Here is a 22,503-nt window from a genome sequence, read left to right as displayed (position 1 = left end):
GCTTCAGGAGTTGGTGTAGGTCAGGCAAGAAGTTGAATTCTTTCTCCATTTAACTGCTCTGTTGTATATTAGGAAATAAATATAAGGAAGAGCATCGTGGAAAGAATTCAAAACAGAAGGCAAAAGGGGCCACTCTGGGGAGGCAATCTAAAGACACACAAATAATATGGAAGCAAATGAATCCCAACGAAAACAAGAGAACCCACAGCTAACATTGGGGTGATCAAGCTGAGAAATTTCTTGAATGAGTGAATGCTGTGTTTAATTATGTGCCTTTTCCTTTAAGTATTGCATGAGAGGTGGTCATTACAGGGGCCAGCCTTGCCTGGAGAGAATCTGATTTTCAGAAAATAAAAGTTATTTGTCTGAGTCTAAACAGCTAATTTGCATCTCAGTTAGGTTTTGAGTGTACATATGAAGTCTTATTTTGTTACTGAGCATGCATAGTTCATTAAGATGCCTAAGAAAGAGAAGGTTGATATAAATAAAGATGAATGGCCAACAAGAAACCCAGACTATGAAATGGGAGCCAGGGAGAAAGGGTTGCTCTGGCAGTTGCTCCGGCCTCAGCCCATGTCCTTTTTGTGTCTAGTCAGATGTTCCTCCTGTCTGCGGTGGAGAGAGCTCCAGGGGCCCCGCTGGCTGAAGCACTTGTTAATTCTGTGCTCATCAAGCAGCATTCTGGTTTTAATTTGTCCATCCAGGAATTGTCTTCATCCTCAACTCTTAGGAAAAGAAAAACTTGGTGGTTACAAAGATCTTCCCCTTCTTTGAGACATCCCCTTCCACATCCCAGATTTGCATTATTTATCTAGCTTCTGTATGATAATTCCAGAAACTGGGCGCTCAAGGTGACCTAATTCAGTGTTTTACCATTGTGATTATTACAAAGACTTGTTTTATATTGAGATGAAATCTTTGTCTTATTATCTCCTACCTATCCTAGTTCTGCCTTCTGAAGTGAGTCAGAATCAGTCCAGCCCCACTTTGGTGAAAAAGCTCTTCTCTGCCTTTAGAGCAGTTGTTTCATCTCCTGCTCTTCTCCTTTCCAGGCACAACACTAGTTTCTGTAATCATTTTTGACATGGATTAAGACTTTATAGCATCCTATTTACCCTCACATAAAAGTCCTCTTCTAAATTCTTCTTATTGCTCTAGCAGAAAACATATCATATCTATTTTTCCACTCAGATAGCTAATCCAAACATGATCTATGTACCACCATGACTGAAGAAATCTATGTCATCTGCAGTCATATCCAGCAAACAGTATGCACTGCTCTATGTGGCCCCATATTCCAACTGAAGTAATTCTTAGGTTTAATTGCTGTTTTACACATGTAGGGACACAGAACTATTTTTTTCCAAATGTGGATTTGTGTATGGATGTGGAAATACCTCAAAAAACTTCCTGGACCAAAGAAGCCATGAAATATTCAATAGTTGTGCATTTCCCCTTGTTTGCTGATGTACTCAGTGCATTTCATAAAAACCCCAAAATAGACCAGCACTGTAAAGTGCAGTGGGTTTTGGTGCTTAATCTCACTCTCCAGTGGAAGAAGACATTGGCAGCTCTGAGAAAATAATGGGGGCTAAACGTTAGACAAATTAAAAAATAAGAAAAAATCCTTGAGATTGGTAGGTATTGATTCATTGAGGGTCTAAGTATGCAATGTTAAGTCTTGCGGTGCATCAAAAATGCTGCTGAGGTATTATTGGGTATGCAGAAAAAAAGATTAGGAGAAGTGAAGGAAAGAATTACTGCCTTTAGATCTCTGCAGACTCTGAAAGAAATGAGGTTGGCTAAAGATTGAGGCCAAAATATCATTAGGTATCTGTTAGATGCTTAAAGTAGAGACTAAGAGAGTCTAGCAACCTGCAGCCCTAGTGACCTTTTACAGACAGCAGCAGTAGGAAACCTTGACTTTCCAAACAAGAAAAGGATCAGTGGAAAGTAGCTTATCTAAGTCATTCTTAGCCATGAGCCAGTATAACAGGAATTGTCTTGTGAATCACTTGTAGATTCTACAACTACTAAAAGTAGAAAAAAAAAAAAATCCTAATCTTAGAGCCTCAGGAGTCTTGCGAGTTTGTCCCAGCAAAATTTGCCATGTAATTAGGGACCCCTGCAGATGGTCCTGCCATGTGGGCTTGAACCCCTTCTGTGATAGACAGTAAACTCAGTCTTCAGTGTGAATCCACAGTGACAGCAATGGGTCAATTAAGACTTAGTGCCAGTATACATGGTTTTATTCTTTGCCCTGGTATTTCATTCTTCACTCTGGTATATAGTCTTTCATAGGATGAAACACTATGTTTTAGAAGTTTCATTACATATGTGTGTGTATATGTATGTATAAAAAGTTTGCAACACAATGAGGTATTTTTGTTGTTATTTTTTCCCATTTATTTTAGTGCTGCTCAGTGCAACAACAGAGTAAATATAATTCCTCTTCGCCAAAGTAAATGTTCACATGTTTGGAGGCCATTATTTTCCTCAGGTTTAGTTTTCTCTTTTGTAGGTTCCTCATGTGAGAGAGCCCACACGTCCTGTTACACTGCTTTACATTCCTCGGTGTATATCATCTCCGGTTTGTCAGTGTTACTCTTACAACAGGAGGCTGGGTGTGACATAACACTTCCAGTATCACTGAGCATACCCATATCCAGTGAGATGACTGCCCTCATAACCTGGACAGTGTGCTTTTATTAAGGTACCTTTAGCTTAGTCAACTATGCATTCATTAAAATAAATTAGGAATTTTGTTTGTTTTGTGCATGTTGATGTTCATGCAAATCCTCCCTTTTACTGTTTATTTTGTAACTATGACTTATTTTTCCAAATAGATGGCAAATTTCTTAAGGGTGGCGATTCCTCCTTGGGGACCCAAAATGGCACCTGGCCTAGTGCTGAATTCATAGTAGGTACTCAAAGAGATTATATGTTAAATCGAGTCCAAGTAAACTGTACTTTAACATACATTACACTAGCTAATTTCCCAGAAGCATCCTAGAATCATTTGTTTGAACATTTTTGTCACAGAAGGTAAGAAAATTAGAATCACAGGAAAATAGAAAATGAAAAAGTCTGGCAAAGATCACCTCCCTCCAGTGCAATTAACCTATGTTCGGTAAAAGACTGTAAGCCTCACGGTAGCATTTCCCATCATAGCATCTGAAGGCTTAGGAGAGGACAGCCTCTCTTTAAGAAACATGGATACATCTTGATCAGAATTTGCTAATGTGTTAGCAAATGACTATTCTCTTTTAACAGTTATTCCAGTTTCAAAGGGTCCTTTAAAGCATCCCACTCTCCCAGTACCTTTGTTTCCAGGTCATTATTATTTGATTGAGAGGCTGTGGGGAATGGGGAGAAAAGGGAAGTGAAAATTAAAGCTAAAGAGTTTGGAGCCACTACTAATTGAGGATTATTCAGAAATGAAGTTTGATCATCAGACAGTAGAGATCTAAGTCTGGGGCAAGCAAGGGTTTGATTTGTTTTGTCTACAATGAACACTGGAGGAGGCGCTGATACAGTGGGGTGGAGATTTCCATGGCCCCTCAACACTGGCCCCACTCTGCAGGGTGCCTCCTCAGAAGGTTACAGGGAACTGACAGTGTCTTGGCACTCAGCATGCTCTTCTGTACTCAGGCCTATCCTTTCCTCAAATGCCAACACTTTCACCCCATTCTGCATATAAATGTTATGTGATTTATAGCCTTACGTCTTAGTTTTCCAGGCTGCTATGACAAATACCACATAATGGGTTGGCTTAAACAATGGGAATTTATTGGCTTACAGTTTTGAGGCTGGGTCCAGAATCAAGGTATCAGGAAGGCAATGCTTTCCCCCACAAAGTCTGACATTCTGGTTCTGGCTGTAAGTGGTCCATGAAGTTCCTTGGCTTTCTCATCACATGGTGATGTCCTCTCCTTTCTCTTCTGGGTTCCCGCTGAGTTCTGGCTTCTCCCTGTGACCTTCTCTCACTCTGACTTCAGTTTCTTTTCTTTTAAAAAGCCTCAAGTAATCCAGATTAAGACCCAGTCTAATTCAATCTGGCCCCACCTTAATTTAAAATAACATCTTTAGGAGATCCTATTTACAATATGTTCACACCCACAAGAATGTTGATTAAGATTAAGATGGCATCTAAATTGGGGCACATAATTCAACCTACCACACCTTCATTCTCATATTTTCTCTTTTCCTCTTTTTTTTATTTTTCTCTCAGCATTCTTAGGCCCTAGTATTCCAGATCTTGAACAACCTCCCTTCCCCCTTGCATCAGCTGAGGCAAGGAGGGCAGTTAGGTATTCCGCCTCAGTGGAGGATCCAGTTGGAGTTGCAGCTGAGGAAACACGAAGCTATCCAAGGCAAAAGGTCAGGTTGGATTCTCCGAATTGTGACTTTGAAATTAATAAGCCCCACAGGGAGCTCCACTGGAGAGGACTTTGGAGATAGGAGAGTTTCCTCCAAATCTGGAGACTAGGCCTCTTAGAGCAAGGTGATCTCCACTCCAATCTGACACTATAAGATAAAACAGCCTGTCACTTCCAGCTCACTACTCACTGTTTTGGGGGGGAAGATTCAGCATTAAAAAGTTTACGGTTTCAGTTGAAAACATGTGATTCTCACAAAATGACCTAAATTTGCATGCTGCTTATTCTGGTACAGTAGTGAAACAATTAAAAAGTAAAAAATCATTAAAAACAAAACAAAACAAAAAAAAAAACCCTATATGCAAACAGATTCAGTTAGGGTTCTCCCTCTCTGTTATTTTTCCATTTAAATAAAAATAGTATTTTTCTTAGAAGTGATCAAACTTATACTTGTGCATAGTGTACACATTGTAATAAGCCCAGAAGGGCTAGAACAAAATGCAAAGGTTAGAACAAAAGAAAAGCTTAAGTTTTGAAGAGGAACTTGGAAAATGATAACACTAGGTATAGCCTCATTTTTCCATGAAACTGTAAATGAAGTAAACTGATAGCAGGACTGGAAACAGTCTGCCTTATACTTCATGGTAGACTATGCCATAGGTGAATTATCTGATTTTAATTTAAATGCTCCATTAACATTTCTAAATAATGAGTGCATCAGCTATGCATTTTAATTTGAAAGGAAAACAGGAAATTTTGAATTGTAAATGAGAGAATTTCACTGTTATGTACAAAGTTTGCCACATTTTGATTACCAATATAAAATGGGAAATAATTCAAGGCCTTTATTTTTTTCTCTTTAACCTGCTTTTTTTTTTTGAAGAGAGAGAGAGAAGTTGTGGGTTTACAGAAAAACCATGGATAAAATACCTGGAAATACAGGGTTCCCACATAAAACCCTATTAGTAGCATGTTGTATTGGTGTGGCACAATTGTTACAATTGATAAAAGCACATTTTTATAATTGTACTGTTAACTATAGTCCATGATTCAACTTAGCATCCACTTTTTGCGTTGTACAGTTCCATGGATTTTTAAAATTTACTAAAATATATATATGTATACAACCTAAAATTTCCCTTTTAACCACATTCAAATATATTCTTCAGTGCTGTTATTTATTTTCACAATGTTGTGCTACCAAACCACAATCCATTACCAAAACTTTTCCAACATCCCAAACAGAAATTCTGTACATTTTAAGCATTGAATTCTTGTTGCCAACCCCCACCCCATCCCCTGGTAACCTATATTCTAGATTCTGACTACACGAGTTTGTTTATTCTAATTATTTCATGTCAGTGTAATCATACAATATTTGTGCCTTTGCATCTGATTTATTTAATTCAACCTGATGTCTTCAAAGTTCATCCATTTTGTCATAGGTATCAGAACTTCATTCCTTTTAACAGCAGAACAGTATTCTATTGTGTGTATATATACCACATTTTTGTTATCTGTTCATCAGTTGATGGACACTTGGGTTGCTTCCATCTTTTGGCTATTGTGAATAATGTCACTATGAACATTGGTGGGAAGATATCTGTTCGAGTCTCTGCTTTCAATTCTTTGGGGTATATACCTAGAAGTGAGATTGGTCTTATGGTAATTCTCTACTTAACTTTATGAGGAACTACCAAACTGTCTTCGACAGTGGCTGCACCATTTTACATTATCCCAGCAATGGATGAGTGTTTCTATTTCTCCACATCCTCTCCAACACTTGAACTTTTCTGTTTTTTAAATAATAACCATTATAGGGGATGTGAAATGGTATCTCATTGTGGTTTAGATTTGAATTTCCTTAATGCTAATGATGTTGAACATCTTTTCATGTGTTTTTATTGTATATCTTCTTTGGAGAAATGTCTTTTCAAGTCTGTTGCCAATTTGTAAATTGGGTTGTCATTTTTTGTTGAGTTAAAAGATGTCTTTAACATTCTGATAGTAAAACCTTATTCCTCATGTGGTTTCCAAATATTTTCTCCCATTGCATCGGTTGTCATTTTAATTGCATTATAAAGTCCTTTGATGCACAAAACGTTTTAATCTCCAACGAACTTTCATCTATTTTTTTCTTTTGCTGCTTGTGCTTTGGGTGTATGTAAAGTATAAGAAACCATTGCCTAAAACAAGGTCCTGAAGATACTTCCCTACATTTTTTTCTAGGCGTTTAATAGTTATGGCTCTTATATTTAGGTCTTCCATCCATTTTGAGTTGATTTTTGTACATGGTGTGAAGTAGGGGACCACCTTCATTCTTTGGCATATGGACATTCAGTTAGCATTTGTTGAAGAGTCTGTTCTTTTTCACTTTAGTGGTCTTTACCCCATTGTCAAATATCAGCTCACCATAAATGTGAGGGCTGATTTCTGAATTCTCAGTTCAATTCCATTGGTCTATATATCTGTCCTTGTGCAGTACTGTGCCTTTTCTCTCTTTATTGGTCAATCGATTTTGTTTTGTTTTGTTTTGTTCTAAAAGCAATTTTATTGATATATTCACATACCATATAATCATCCAAAATGTACAATCAGTTGTTCACAGTATCATCAGATAGTTGTGCACTCATCACCACAATCAATTTTTTGAACATTCTCATTATTCCAAGAAATAAAAATGAAAATAGAATAAAAATAAGAATAAAAGTGTGAAAGAACACCCAAAACATCTCATTTTCCTCCCTATTATTCATTAACTTTTTGTCTCCCTTTTTTCTACTCATCTGTCCATACACTGGACAAAGGGAGCATGAGCTACAAGGTTTTCACAATCACACAGTCACACCATATAAGCTATATAGTTACACGATCGTCTTCAAGAATTAAGAATACTGGATTGCAGTTCAACACATTCAGGTATTTCCTTCTAGCTGTTCTAATACACTAATAACTAAAAAGGGATATCTAGAAAATGCATAAGAATAACCTCCAGAATGACCTTTCAACTCCATTTGAAATAGCCACTAAAACATTAATTTGTTTCTTTTCTCTTCCCCATTTTGGTCAAGAAGTCTTTCTCAATCCCACAATAATGAGTCCAGGCTCATCCCCAGGAGTCAGGTCCCAGATTGCCAGGGAGATCTACACCCCTGGGAGTCATGTCCCACATAGTAGGGAGGGCAGTGATTTTATCTGCAGTGTTGGCTTAGAGAGAAAGGACATATCTGAGCAACGAAAGAGGTTCTCTGGGGGTGACTCTTAGGCCCAATTATAAGTAGGCTTATCCTCTCCTTTACAGTAACAAGCTTCATAAGGGCAAGCCCCTAGGTTGAGGGCTTGGCCTACTACAGTGGTAATCCTGAATGTTTGCGAGAATATCAGGAATTCCCCAGGTGGGGAAGTTTAATATTTCCAATTTTTCCCCAGTCCTTCAAGGGGGCCTTGCAAATACATTTTTATTCTCTGTCCAGATTACTCTGGGATGTGTCAAGCTTTCATGCTAACCTATACAAACCAACCAAATCTCACCCCTGTTCAAGATTCCTTGTAATTAGGTGTTTAAATAAGCTGACCATACAAGTTTAATTATATAATGTGCTATAGAAAATACAGATTTTCCACCAAATAAACATCAGTTCCTTTTGTCTCACATAGAAGTTAAAGTTTTAAAACAGTCAATATCATCCATTTCCCTTGTTCTGGTTTACCATAGTCCTAACCAAGTCCAATTTGTTCACATCTCTAATTAAAGTCTGATCTCTTTTTCAGCTTAACATTTGCCATATGGGGTAATGCTGACGTTCCCAGCTGCCAAACTCTGGCTCTGAGTCTCAGGTGTCACACAGGTACCCGAAGTTCCAGGGACTGACCAGGTTATATACAAACAGCTCATCATCTCAGAATTTAGAAATAACCTTTACATCTCATGAATAGATGTGACAGCTGTAAGAGCTTACAATCTAGGAAGCATTATAGTAAGCCTTCCTCTGATAACCTATGTTCTCAGATTCAATTCTCAGAGTTTGTACATTATAGTTAGTCCATATTAGTGAGGCATTATGATGTTTATATTTTGGATTCTGGCTTATTTCACTCAACATACTGTCCTCAAGTTCCATTCACCAGTTGCATACCTCACAACATCATTTCTTCTTGCCTCTGCTCAACATTCCATTGAGCGTATATACTACGGTTCACCATTCTGTTTACCAGTCCATGTACACTTGGGTTGCCTCCATCCATTGAGAATCATGAATACTACTGCCATAAACACCAGTGTACAAATGCCAACTCATGTCCCTGCTCTCAGTTCCTTCAAGTATATACCCAATAACAGAGTTACAGGACCATATGGCAACTCCATATTTAGTTTCCTGTGGAACCAGCACACTGCCCTCTAGATGGGCTGTACCATTCTACTTCCCCACCAACAGTAAATAGGTACATCCCTCTCTCCACATTTTCTCCAGCACTTGTATCCCTCTGTTTATTTTTTAAACAGTTTTATTCACACACCATACAATTCATTCTAAGTAAACAATCAATGATTCCTAGTATAGTCACATAGTTATGCATTCTCCACAACCTATATGAAGACATTTCCATGTCTTCCACAAAGAAAAAAAGGAGAAAAAAAAATGAAGAATAAAAATATAAAAGTTAGAAGAAAAATAAAAATAAAGTAAAATACAGTGAGAAACTCAGACAACACCACCACAAACAATTCCATATTACTCCCTTATAACCCCCTTTTATAGACATTTAGCTTTGGTATATTGCCTTTTTTACCATTAATAGAAGCATCTTACAATGTTACCACTAACTGTAGACTATAATTTGCATTGCTTGTATTTTTTCCCTTGTACCATCCAATTTCAGTACCTTGCAATGCTGACATTCATTTGTTCTCCCTCTTTTAAAAACATTCTTATATTTGCACATTTAATCACCACATTGACCACTCTTAAGTTTCACTAAGTTATACAATCCCAGTCTTTATCTTCTGTCTTTCCTTCTAGTGTCATACATTCCCCTAGCCTTCCTCTTTCAATCATGCTCACACTTATCTTTCTTCAGATCTTTCAATATTGTGTTACCATCACACAGTATTATGCTATTCATTTCTGTATTTATACAATCAGTCCTGTTTACCCTTATGTACTCCTTCAACATAAAATGCCCAATTTCTAACCTCTTTCTAGCTCCTGATAACCTGTGTTCTCAACTTTAACTCTCACATTTTGCTCATTTTGCTCATCAATGTTAGTTCCTATTAGTGAGTCCATAGAGTACCTCTCCTGTGGTTTCTGGCTAATTTCACTCAGCGTAATGTCTACTGTCTACCATTTTGTCTTTTGGATTTTATATGTCATATTTTATTTTATTTTATTTTCCATCTCTCTCTCTCTTTTTACTCTTACTGATGGTCTTCATTTCTACTCTCTTCTCCAAACCTCTCTTTCTCGTCTTTTCCAGTCTACCTGTAGTGCTCCTTTTACTGTTTCCTGTAGAGCAGGTCTCATATTCACAACCTCTCTCAGTGTCTGAAAATATTTAAACTCTCCCTCATTTTTTGAAGGAGAGTTTTGCTGGACATAGAATTCTTGGTTGGTAGTTTTTCTCTTTCAGTATCTTAAATATGTCATGCCATTGCCTTCTCACCTCCGTGGTTTCTACTGAGAAATCTGCACATAGTCTTATTGAGCTTCCTTTTTATGTGATGGATCACTTTTGTATTGCTGCTTTCAGAATCCTCTATTTGTCTTTGACGTTTGGTAATCTGATTATTAAGTGTCTTGGAACAGGTCTGTTTGGGTCTATTCTGTTTGGAGTATGCTGCGCTTCTTGAATCTGCAATTTTTCATAAGATATGGGAAATTTTCAGTGATTATTTCCTCCATTAATGTTTCTGCCCCCTTTTCCTTCTCTTCTCTTTCTGGGACACCCATATTCACATATATTCATGTACTTCATGTTGTCATTCAATTCCCTGAGATCCTGCTCCTATTTTTCCATTCTTTTCCCTATCTATTCTTTTGTGTGTAGGATTTTAGTTGTCTTTTCCTCTAGTTCTTTAATCCTTTCTTCTGCCTCTTCAAATCTGCTGTTGTATGTCTCCATGTGTCTTTCATCTCTTCTATTGTGCCTTACATTCCCTTAAGTTCTGCCAATTGTTTTTTCAAACTTTCAAATTCTTCCTTATATTCTCCCAATGTCTTCTTTATGTCCTCCTTCTCTTTTGCTATATCTTTCCTCAACTCATTAATTTGATTTTTGAATTGATTTAGCGTATTTGTTTGAAGATCTTTAATTAGCTGTTTCAACTCCTGTATCTCGTTTGAAGTGTAAGTTTGTTCCTTTGACTGGGCCGTGTCTTCATTTTTTTTCTAGTGTGGTTTGTAATTTTTTGTTGTCCAGGCATCTGGTTTCCTTGTTTGCCCCAATCACATTTTCCCAGACAAGACAATCCGTGGTCTCAGGAGGGTGTTTCCCTGAGGATGAGACTCAGAAGGTTGTCATACTATCCTGTGATACCTCTAGAAGCTGTGCTTTTCTTATCCTGTCCAGCAGGTGGCGCTTGTCAGCCCACAGCTCCCCACTGGCATAAAGAGGTTGTTGCCGTTAATTCTCAGTAGATTCCATCCTACCAAGGGCTTAGAGTTTCAGAAGCCAAGCTTAAGCTGTTTCTGCCCCCCCACCCCCACCCCCAGGTCCTAGAGTCTGAGTTCGCTGAGGGAGGGCAGCCACTTGAGCTGGACCCTGCCTCCCACTTTTCTTAGGGAAGATAAGCCCTTTAGGGATTTATTGCCTACATTTGACTTCTTCCTTTCTCTGTCTATCTTAACTCCACCCTTGCCTTGTTCAATGCTGACAATTGATAAGGCCTGAGGCTTTCTCTAATGAGCTAGTTAGAATGAGAGAAAAAAAAAGGGAAAAAGAAAGAAATCCCCTTTTCAGAGCCAGTCCCCAGTCCCCCAGTTACCAGTCAAGAACCAGAATTTGTGCCTGATTCTATGTGCCCCTTTCTAGGCGCACAGCCCTTTCTCAGTATTCTAAGCTTAGCCAACTCCAAAAACCTCTGTTTTTATTTATTTATTATTTTTTTTCTGTCAGCCCCACCTCCTCTCTGCCAGGAGAAACCTCAGGTTCCTTTCCTGCTTGCTCTGGGTTTATCTGTGCTCATAGCTTGTATTCAGTAGTCCAGATTTGTTAACTAAAACTGCAGTTGGAGCTTGTTTGAGCTACCTTCCCTTCCTCCTAGTAGACTGCTTCTTTTTCCCATAGGGAAGTGTTACAGCTCAGCCTGCCATGCCAGTGGGGGAAAGGCACCAGCTCTGCAGTTTGGGGAGCTTTACTTAAAGTTCTTATGCTGTGATCTCAGCTGTTCCACCCATTCAAGACTGGTGTATGGTATGTGTCCAGTTGCAGATGTGCCCCAATAGTTGTTCTAGACTATTTACTAGTTGTTCCTGGGTATTTACTAGTTGCTGTAGAGGAGTAACTAAATTTCACACCTCCCTATTCCCAGTACCATGCTATTTTGATTACTGTGGCTTTATAATAAGTTTTAAGATCAGGAAATATGAATCCTCCAACTTTGTTCTTCTTTTTCAAGATGGCTTTGATTATTTGGAGCCCTGACCCTTCCATATTAATTTGATGATTGACTTTTCCCTTTCTTCAAAGAAGGTTGTTAGATTTCATTTGGATTGCATTGAATCTGTAAATCACTTTGGGTAGAATTCACAGCTTAACAGTATTTAATTTTCCAATCCAAGAACAAAGAATGTCCTTCCATTTATTTAGGTCTACTTGGATTTCTTTTAACAATGTTTTATAGTTTTCGGTATACATGTCCTTGCATCTTTGGTTAAGTTTATTCCTAGATATTTGATTCTTTTAGTTACCATTGTTAGCAGAATTTTTTCTTGACTTATTCGTCCAATTGTTGTTTACTAGTGTATAGAAACAATATTGATTTGGGAGTGTTTATCTTATATCCCTCCACTTTACTGAATTCATTTATTAGCTCTAGGAGCTTTGTTGTGGATTTTTCTGTATACAGGGTCATGTCATCTGCAAATAGTGAAAATTTGACCACTCCCTTTCCAATTTGGATGCCTTTTATTTCTTTTTACTGACTAATTGCTCTGGCCGGAACTTCCAGTACAATGTTGAATAACAGTGGTGACAGTGGACATCCTTGACTTGTTCCTTATCTTAGGATAAGTTTTTCACCATTAAATTTGATGTTAGCTGTGGGTTTTTTATATATGCCCTTTATCATGTTGAGGCAATTTCCTTCTATTCCTAGTTTTATAAGAGTTTCTTTTAAGAAGCGGTGTCAGATTTTATAATATGCCTTTCTGCATTGAGATGATCATGTTTGTTTGTATGTTTACCTTCATTGCTAATGTGTTTTATTATATTAATTGATTTCCTTATGTTTAGCCACTCTTGCATACCTCAAATAAATCCCACTTGATCATAGTGTATCAATCTTTTATTGTGCTGTTGGATTTGGTTTGCTAGTATTTTGTTAAGAATTTTTGTGTCTATTTTCATAAGACATAATGGTCTGTAATTTTTATGTGTGTGTTATCTTTATCTGACTTCGGTATTAGGGTTATGTTGGCCTCATAGAATGAATTATAGAGTGTTCCCTCCTCTTCAATTTTTAGAAGAGATTGAGCAGAATTTGTGTTAAGTCTTTTTAGAATGTTTGGTAAAATTCCTCTGTGACACCATCTGGTTCAGGGATTTTTTGTTGGGAGGTTTTTGATAATTGATTCAATCTCTTTACTAGTTACTGGTTTGTTGATATCTTCTCTTTCTTCTTTAATCAGTGTACATCATTTGTGTTTTCTAGGAATTTGTCCATTTCATTTAGGTTATCTAATTTTTTGTCATACACTTCTTCATAGCATCCTCTTATTGTCCTGTTTTATTTCAATGGGGTTTATAGTAATGTTCCCCTTTTCTGATTTTAGTTATTTGTTTCTTCACCCATTTTTTCTTTGATGGTTTAGGTAAAAGTTTGTCAGTTATATTGATGTTTTCAAAGAACCAACTTTTGGTTCTTTTTGATTCTATTGTGTGTTTTTTTTAATTCTATATTTCAGTTACCTCCATTCTAATCTTTGTTATTTCCTTTCTTCTGATCACTTTGGGTTTATATTGCTCTTCTATTTCTATTTCTTCTAGTTTTGAGATAAATAAGTCTCCAATTTGAAATTATTCTTGTGTTTTAATGTAAACAATTAGAGCTATAAATTTCCCTTTCAGCAATGCTTTTGTTTCATCCTATTAGTTTTGGTGTGTTGCATTTTCATTTTCATTTGCCTTGAGATATTTCCTAATTTCCTCATGTGATTTCTTCTTTCACCCATTGGTTGTGTAGTAGTACGTTGTTTAATTTTCACATATTTGTGATTTTTCCATTTCTCCCTCTGTTATTGATTTCCAGCTTCATTCCATTGTGGTCAGAGAAAATACAATGTATGATTTCAACTTGTTTTTAATTTATTGAGACTTGTTTCATGACCCAAGATGTGGTCTATCCTGTAGAATGATCCATGTGTACTCCAGAAGAATGTGTGTTCCGTTGCTGTTGGGTGAAGTGATCTATATATATATATATTAGGTCTAGTTGGTTTAGAGTATCATTCAAGTCTTCTATTTCCTTATTAATCTCCTGTCTAGATGCTCTATCCATTATTATAAGTTGTATATTAAAGTCTCCTATGATTAATATAGAACCATCTATTTCTTCTTTCAAATCTGTCAGTATTTGTTTCATATATTTTGGATATCTATTGTTAGGTGCTATATATTTATAATTTTTATGTTTTCTTGTTGACTAGACCCCTTTGTCAGAATATAATGACTATCTTTGCCCCTCATAGCATTTTTTCACTTAATGCCTATTTTATATGATACTAGTATAGCTACTCAGCTCTCTTTTGGTGACTACTTGCATGATATATATATTTTTTCTGTTCTTTCACTTTCAGCCTATTTGTGTGTTTGAATTTAAGGTGAGTCTCTTGCAGACAGCATATAGTTAGTCAGGCTATTTTATCTGTTCTGCCATTTTCTGCCTTTTGACTGAGGATTTTAATCCATTAGCATTTAAATTCAGTACTGATAATGCAGGACTTTCTTCTGCTTCGCTATTTAGTTTTTGTCAGTCTTAGACCTCAATTCTTCTGTTAATGCCTACTTTCATATTTATTTGATATTTTTTGTATTATACCATATTGAGCTACTTCTCATTCCTTCTGGATATATTTTTCATGTATTTTCCTTGTGGTTACTATGGGGTTAAAATTTAAATTCCTAAATATATAGCATCATACTTAGTTTGATACCAACTTAACTTCAATAGCATGCATATACTTTTCCTATACCCCTCTATTCCCCCACCACCTTTTTTTTGTACTTGTTATGATTTACCTTTGTATATTGTGTATATACCAACTTGACTTCAATGGCCTACAAAAACAAGATTACTATGGCACTTGGCACTCCCCTTTTTGTATTTGTTGCAAATTATATGTTTGTACATTGTATGTCCCAAACCATAGAGTTATCATTACTTTTTATGCGTTTGCATTTTAGCACCTGTAGGATGTAAGAAGTGGAGTTATATTCCAAAAAATACAATACAATAGTATTGGCATTTATTACCCATGAAGGTCTTTATTTTTTTATACCTCTTAGAAGCACCACCTAGTGTCCTTTCCTTTTAAGCTGAAGAACTCCCTTTAGCATTGCTTGTAGAGGAGGTAATGAAATCCCTTAGTCTGTGTTTATCTGGGAATGTCTTAATCTCTCCCCCATTTTTGAAAGAAAGTCTCACCAGATATAAAATTCTTGGTTGGCAGTTGTTTTTTTTCAGCATGTTAAGTATTTCAACCCACTGCCTTCTTGCCTCCATGGTTTCTAGAAATCAGCACTCAATCTAATTGAGATTCCCTTGTACATAACATGTTGCTTTTCTTTTGCAGCTTTCAGAATGCTTTCCTTGTCCTTCTCATTCAACAATTGGGCCAGTATGTGTTGGGGAATCCTGTTTGCTGTTCTCTTGTCTTCTTTGATGTGTATATACATGTCTTCCCTTCAATATAGGCATAATATAAAAGGCAAAGGAAGACTGTGCATTTTCTTTTTTTTTTCTGAGGTTTTCTGCTTTGTGCTATAGCATAGTAATAGAATATGTACTACCTTGTAGGGAGGTATTCCTTTTGGGTTCTTGCTCAGAATTTGGAAGAAAAGCCAGAACTACTTCTTCCTCAGTATCTCTCTGCATGCTGGGACATAATCCTTCTCCAGGAATCTGGCACTGATAATTTATATGAGAGGGGCTCCCAGTTCCTAAGCAGAGTTTAAATACATTTTTGAACTCTTTAATATATTTGTTTTTCTGTCACAGACACCCTGACAAATGACAATCCTGAATCAACCTAACCATTGCATGCATTTGCAACACCCAAATCTTTAAGCCCTATTGCAGAGAATTACCCAGCCTGGAATTTGAATCCTGCTACTAATGCTTACTTTCTAGTCCTGAACATTGCCCAACAATTCCTACTATGTCCTAGGCTGCTTCTCCTCTCATCTCTCTCAAGGACATCTCCAAGTCCTTCTACTACTCCTGCCACTCCAAGGACTCCTGTCTCTCTAAAGCTTTTCACAATCTATCTCCCATTAGCACCCTACCCCATGGTTGCTGGGATCTCTGGAATAGACCCCAAGGGTGGCTTTCGGCTTCATTTGCCCTTTCCTCTCCCCATCTGACTGCAACAGTGAGATTTCTGAAATATAAACCTAATTATATTTACCTCTCATCTAATGCTTTCCACTCTCCCAGATGTGTAGTTTGAGTCAGATGCTTCCCCAATCAAATTTAATAGCATCCGTCATATAAATATCTTCTAATACCTGTCATACTATATTGAAATATTTATTTCCTTATTATTTTTCATTAGAGTCTAATGGAATAAACTGTAAGTTATTTCGGTCAGGGACCTGGAATTATTCAGTTCTGAATCTTTAGTGACCAACACAGTTCCTGAATTATAGAAATCATGCATTACGTACTTAGTGAATGGCTAAAGATAATGGGATAATCTGGTATTGAACTGTACATCTCCTGGTGATATTAGAGGGTAACATGGCATGGTGGATGGGCACCAGTTCTCTCTGTATGCTTCCTTAGTTGCATGTTTCTTTATCTGTAAAATAAAAGAGATGGACTAGATGACTTCTAAGATCCCTTACAGTTATAGTACTTTCTTCTGGTAATATCTGGGTGCATAATTAAGCTCTTGTATTTTTGTTTTACATTTCATATATGTAGATGCTGTTTCCATGATACAGATGATGAACCCCTACATGACAAGATCCATTTTACAGACTACTTTTTATTGTCGCTATAGATTAGCTCTGTGGGTTCCAAAGATACAATCACTGCTGCTATAATTTCAGTCTCCATGTGGGTTTAATTCAATTTCAGATGCCTACCATCCTGAATCAGTCTCTCAGGGTACAATTTAAAGGACTGCAGGAAGGGTCTGATTGGCCACGTTAACAGCTGTTGTTTCTTCCTCTGTGGGTAAGGGTGAGTGGAGGAAGGGAGAATTTTGTGTCACATGGAGTTGGCATCTCTTCCAGCAGCTATACTAAGGCAGGTTATCTATAATTGTTACATGGGTGGGGAGACAATCATTAGCATGTATATAATATATGATGTCCCTGGTGCTATGTCTCGTATATTGTAGACCCTTGATAAGTTAGCCCTCTTCCTATTTAACCCACCTCACAGCTACCTTCCTTCCAGTTGCTAAGCCAAATATCCACCCCGCCCTCACCACCACCTCCCAAAGAATCTGTGGCCTTCAAGATCTCATTGCCAGTGCCATTACTCATTACTAGAATAGCTACCTAGTCCCTCTCCTGACTCATTTTCTTCATGGAATTCTTACACAGATTTGCCAGATTAATCTTCCAAAAGTGTTGTTACACAAATGCCACTTTTGTTCACAAATCTATTGGATTCTCCACTATTATAGAGTTGTTTCCATTTCTTATTCTGGCATTCAAGACCTCCCATACTATGATCCTAGCCTTTCTCATGTTATCTCTCACTTCACTCGTAATTAAAATGCATGTAAATTCAAAAATCATACATCATGGTCACCACACTAAGGAAAAGCATGCTGGATATAATATAAAGTTTGCTAGGAATTTAAAGTTTAGAAATCCCAGGACAATTGCTTTCAAGTTTGAGTTGGTCAATGATTTCAAGATTGAGGCTGCATAGCAATGCAAAGGAAGAATATCCACAGTCACCAAGCATATTGTGCCCGAGGAAGGTCAAGTTCCATTCTCTTGTTCTTCATTACCTTGTTGATAGAGATGGAAGTAGTAATTACTGAATTCAGAAAGTGCTTAGGGATGAGTTTGCGGGGTAACTAATGCACGTGATACTTGTGGTTACTTCATCCCTTACCCTGCCCCCACCCCAGGCAGCATTCTTTAGTGTAGTACCTTGTGAGAGTTTTCCAGAGCCCTTTCCTATAAAATTTTGGCATTTGGATGTTGTGAGCAAATTTGAGCACCTTCAGACTTTTAATTAATGCAATTGTCTTAGTTATCAAAAGAAGCCCATAAAGAAGACCTTAGCCTTTTAAGATAGAGAAAAAATGCCTTCTAAATTGAAAAGGAAAGATAAATTATCTTTTCAGAAAATTTTAATTATATGTCTCACAATTCTGTAGGTTCATAATCATAATATCAGTTATGATTGTAAATTAATTAGACTGATATTTTTACAAGTAGATTAAAACTCATACACTCTGATGAATATTATTATTTAAAGTATTCTCCATAAAACACCATTGCTATAGATATTCAAAAGGAGCACAAGTATTTCAGCAACTCCTCTTTTGGACTTACCTTCAGAGCCAGTTCATAAACATAAGTCTCAAGAATTTACCATGTTTCTTATCATTTATTATCCCACCCAATGATCATTTTCCAAACAATGTACCTTAGGCTTTAAGGAAATTCCCAAAGAGAGTATCTTACTTTGTTCTAAGCAAAGCAGCACCTTAGGACTAAGTAGATAGTATAATCTAAGTAAGAGATGCTATAAGAGCATCTCAGGTGAGAAGTCTCAAAAAAAAAAAAAAAAAAAAAACAGTTCAGAGTGATAAGGAAGAATATTTGAAGAAATTCTGAAATTTACGTAAGACCAAATTCACACAGAACATTCTCAAATTTAACCTTCTTCCTGGACTTTGTAGTTCAAAACTCTCTAAAAAACTCTCTGGGCCCCTCTGAATTGTTATAACTTGGACCCCTGGCTCTTCTCAAATTTGACCTGTATGATTTTCGTGTAGCCTGTCTCTTTCAGGATACTGTGCCACTCTACTCCATGGCTCTCCTGATTTTTCTCTCAGCACCCCAGACATGATACACAGCTCTACAAGGTCTTCTCATTTGGAAAACAAGGAAACAAAACTTTCATTTGGATGCATTATTCCAACATGTTTCTTTAAAACCCCTTAACATTGCAGTACCTAGAAACACTAATAATTATCTTTCTCAAGGGTTGTAGGTGAATTAAATTCATTTTTTCCAAAACAAATAGCACCCTGAGTGGTGAAATATGCCAGAATATGAAATGAGCTGTTGTCAGTGCAAACAGTCCACGCTGCTCCTCCTCATGCTTTGGAATGTCGATCCCCTCATCACCTTTAAAGCCCCGATCAAGCTGTCCTGCCGGAGCTTTGCTGGACCATGCCACTGCACGGTGACCTCAATCATTATCTGCGCCACACATTTCACAAGTACTAACCCACTTATCTGTAACTTCTGCTATGTTTTCAGCTAAAATATCCATATAAAACATTTACTATTCCTTCATTTTTTTCACGTTAGTCTTGTGCCCCTGCATCACCTCACTAGACTGTGAACTGCTTTAGCGTGCAAATCCTGTCCAGTCCTCTTGTGTATGTCCTACACCACTAATAGGTGTAATGGTTGCTTGTTAGTTGATTATTTTGATGAGGATTCCTTGCATGAACTTTGTTATCCTATAGTTGTAAGAATCCCATTTCTGAAAGTACTGTGTTTTTAATACCTTCCCTTCCTTTGCTTATTTTCTCTTTGGACATTTAGAATTTTCAGAAATTTCTGGGTTTTCAAGGAAGAGATGGGCATTAGTTCCTTGAACTCCCCTTCATCTAGATGTGACATGATCTGAAACACAACTGGTAAGGCCTAAGGTCTTTAGGGAAGGGTAAGAACAGTGGAGGAAGTCCCTGAGAGGAGAGCACTCTGCTGTGACTACTGACAAGGAAGTACTGGAGAGACTCATTTTATTTGAAAATTATTTCCATGATACTAGCCTTTGAAAGTGGTAATCAGTGTTTTACATAAATTCCTAGAAGGCAAGATCATAAATATACAAGATTTGTGAATAGCAAATTGCAGGGCACAAGGGGTAAGTAGAAATTTAACATAGATAGTCTCAAATCATATGCTTAGATTCTTAAAAAGTACCTATCTGCAAGTAGGTATCAGCAGATGAAATAAAAAACAAGTCTTGATATTTGGGTTGGTTCCAAGTTGCATGATATGCCTGCTATGAAAATCAACATTAGATTACTTAAGAGAAAATACTAAGTCACACTTCCCTGTATAATTCCTCAGAATGGTCTGTACTCATCAGCTCATATCTGGAGAACAGTGTTCACTTCTGGATAAAATATTTAAAAAACTTACTGATATATTCAAATAAGTCCACAGGGTAAAGGCCAGGATGGTAAGGAGCTTAGGAACCAAGTCACATGATTTAGAGTCATAGCAGGTGAGACTGTCAATAGAAGAGAAAGCTAAAAATAAACGAGCAAACACATAAATAAAATACAAAGAGAAGTTCTTCAAATATTTGAAGCACTAATACATGGAAAGAGCAGTATTTCTGTTGTAAAACCTTTTGCTAATCTATGTATATTAAGAGAAAACTCAGCCTAAGAAAGGCTGTCTAACAATATTAGCTGTGGGATCACATATCTACAGGAGTAGAAATTCCTCTTAGTAGAGCTATTCAAACAGGTGTTTAATAAACACATGTTAAGGATGCTTGGAAGGGATTCTCATGCTGCAGACAAAGTGATCATTGAGGCTGATCATCTCACCACACTGACACATAGCTGTGACAATAAGAGAATCAGAAAGTACAGTTCACTTCCAAAATAAAAGCCCAAAGTTATCATTAAAAGAGTCGACCCTATTGAGGCATTTTGATGTTTTATTATGTAAAAAGAAAAAAAAAAAGTCTGTCAAGGTCCTTCTACAAACTTAAAATATCAGAGCAGGAACAATATTCTCCTTCTGTGGTGTATGTGACCTCATTCTGCAATAGCTACATCACAACCTCCAGCTAGTAAGGACATCCTGGACCACTGAGATAATTGTCAAGGAGGTTTTAAAAATGGATTGCTGTGGAACTAAGGCCTATGTTTCTTTCCTTGTTTGGTGCTATGCTAAGCCAGGGAGATAAAGTGGACTTTATTCTTTGGGACCACAAGAGACATTAATTCTCATATAGTACCTGAGAACAAGTGGAGAGGCCTTCCATTTCCCACATTTGTTTTTATTTTAAAACATGTTCATCTGATTTAATTGCCACCTGACTTTTCCTTTCCTTCATGATGGGGTGCCAGATATTATAAGGATCTGATAAGTCAAAAGCCACTTTCAGCCTCATTGTCCCTTTGTGTTAATGAAGTCTCATAAAAACAGATGAATAGCCAGAGCCAACTTCTTTCTGTGATCAGCCGAAGATAAACACCCTGTACCTTATCAGCTGAAAGGGAAATTTTTCTTTTTTATCAGAGAATAGACTGTAGTTACTTAGTTTGAAGTAAAAATTGGCGGTTCCATTTGGCATTGTCTTAAAAAGTCTTTGTTTTATTAAACCAAAGAGAAACACGTAGATCTCCCAATTATTTCCCTCTCATATAAATCCTGAGTTAAATAGGGAATGCTAACTCTTGCCTAACAAACTGAATGAAGATAGAAGTGTCCATTCTAAATAAGCTATCAGGAATTTTAATGAGATCATAAAACAAAATTTTGTTTTTATAATTATTTTGAATGAGCCATAAAAAGCTTGTATCCCAACTTACCTAATATAATGCACTTAAATTGTCCATGTTGTACTCTCCTTTCATAGACCTCAATCAGTCTCACCCTTCACAGACTCCTCAGATCCTACTATCCCTAACCAATGGGCTCACAATAATCCCTTATCCTCTAAATTCTTGTCTTTTTTATACTAGCCACTTGAGAGTCGTGCTTTGCATTGTTCTGGTATTTCACTTGTCACATGGGCCCATTTTGTATCCTTGGCTGGTCCCTAATATTATCAAGATTAGAAGCCATCTTAGCCCAGAGCACCTTTTTGCACCTAGAGATGCTCAATAGGTGAGTGAATGACACTAAAACTGGTGAACATGTTTGAAAAAGTCATATACCAAAATAGTGGGAGATCAGTAGAATCCAGGTCACCTGACTTATGCCTCAGGATTTTGTATGCTGTCACCAGCCTCCATTGCATCTAATTAGAAGGACTCAGCCTAAGGTATGGTCACTTGGAAGTACTGATGAGCTATTTCACCTATATAATGCCTTAATTTCTCTCTTACTTATTCTTTACATTTTAAAGGGGGAAAATGCATTATCTCCTGGAAAAAAATTAATAATAGAATTTCAGGTGTTACAGATTGTTATAGTTATGGAGGAGATGGTTCTAATCAAATAGGACTTTTCTCAAATATCACAAGTTGTATAAAAATATGAAGAGCTGCCAGCTCTGCCCATGTAAAGCCAGTCTTTTCTGGGAGTGCACTGAGATGGTGTTAATGCTATGGTCCAAGCAAATTGGGCTTCTCTACCTCAGGATATCCATACTTGGACATAAAATGTATGTCACATGTATATCATATTTACCATTCTTTTCTGTCAAAACCAACATGAACATTCTGGCTGTCTAGTTCATGCATTTTGGCTTTAAATAATAAAATATAATGAAGAGAAACTCTTTGAA

The sequence above is a fragment of the Choloepus didactylus genome, chromosome 16 (assembly GCF_015220235.1).
Source record: "Choloepus didactylus isolate mChoDid1 chromosome 16, mChoDid1.pri, whole genome shotgun sequence".
NCBI classification, from domain to species: Eukaryota; Metazoa; Chordata; class Mammalia; order Pilosa; family Megalonychidae; genus Choloepus; species Choloepus didactylus.
The sequence above is the reverse complement of the archived record's forward strand: the minus strand, read 5'-3'. Positions refer to the sequence as shown.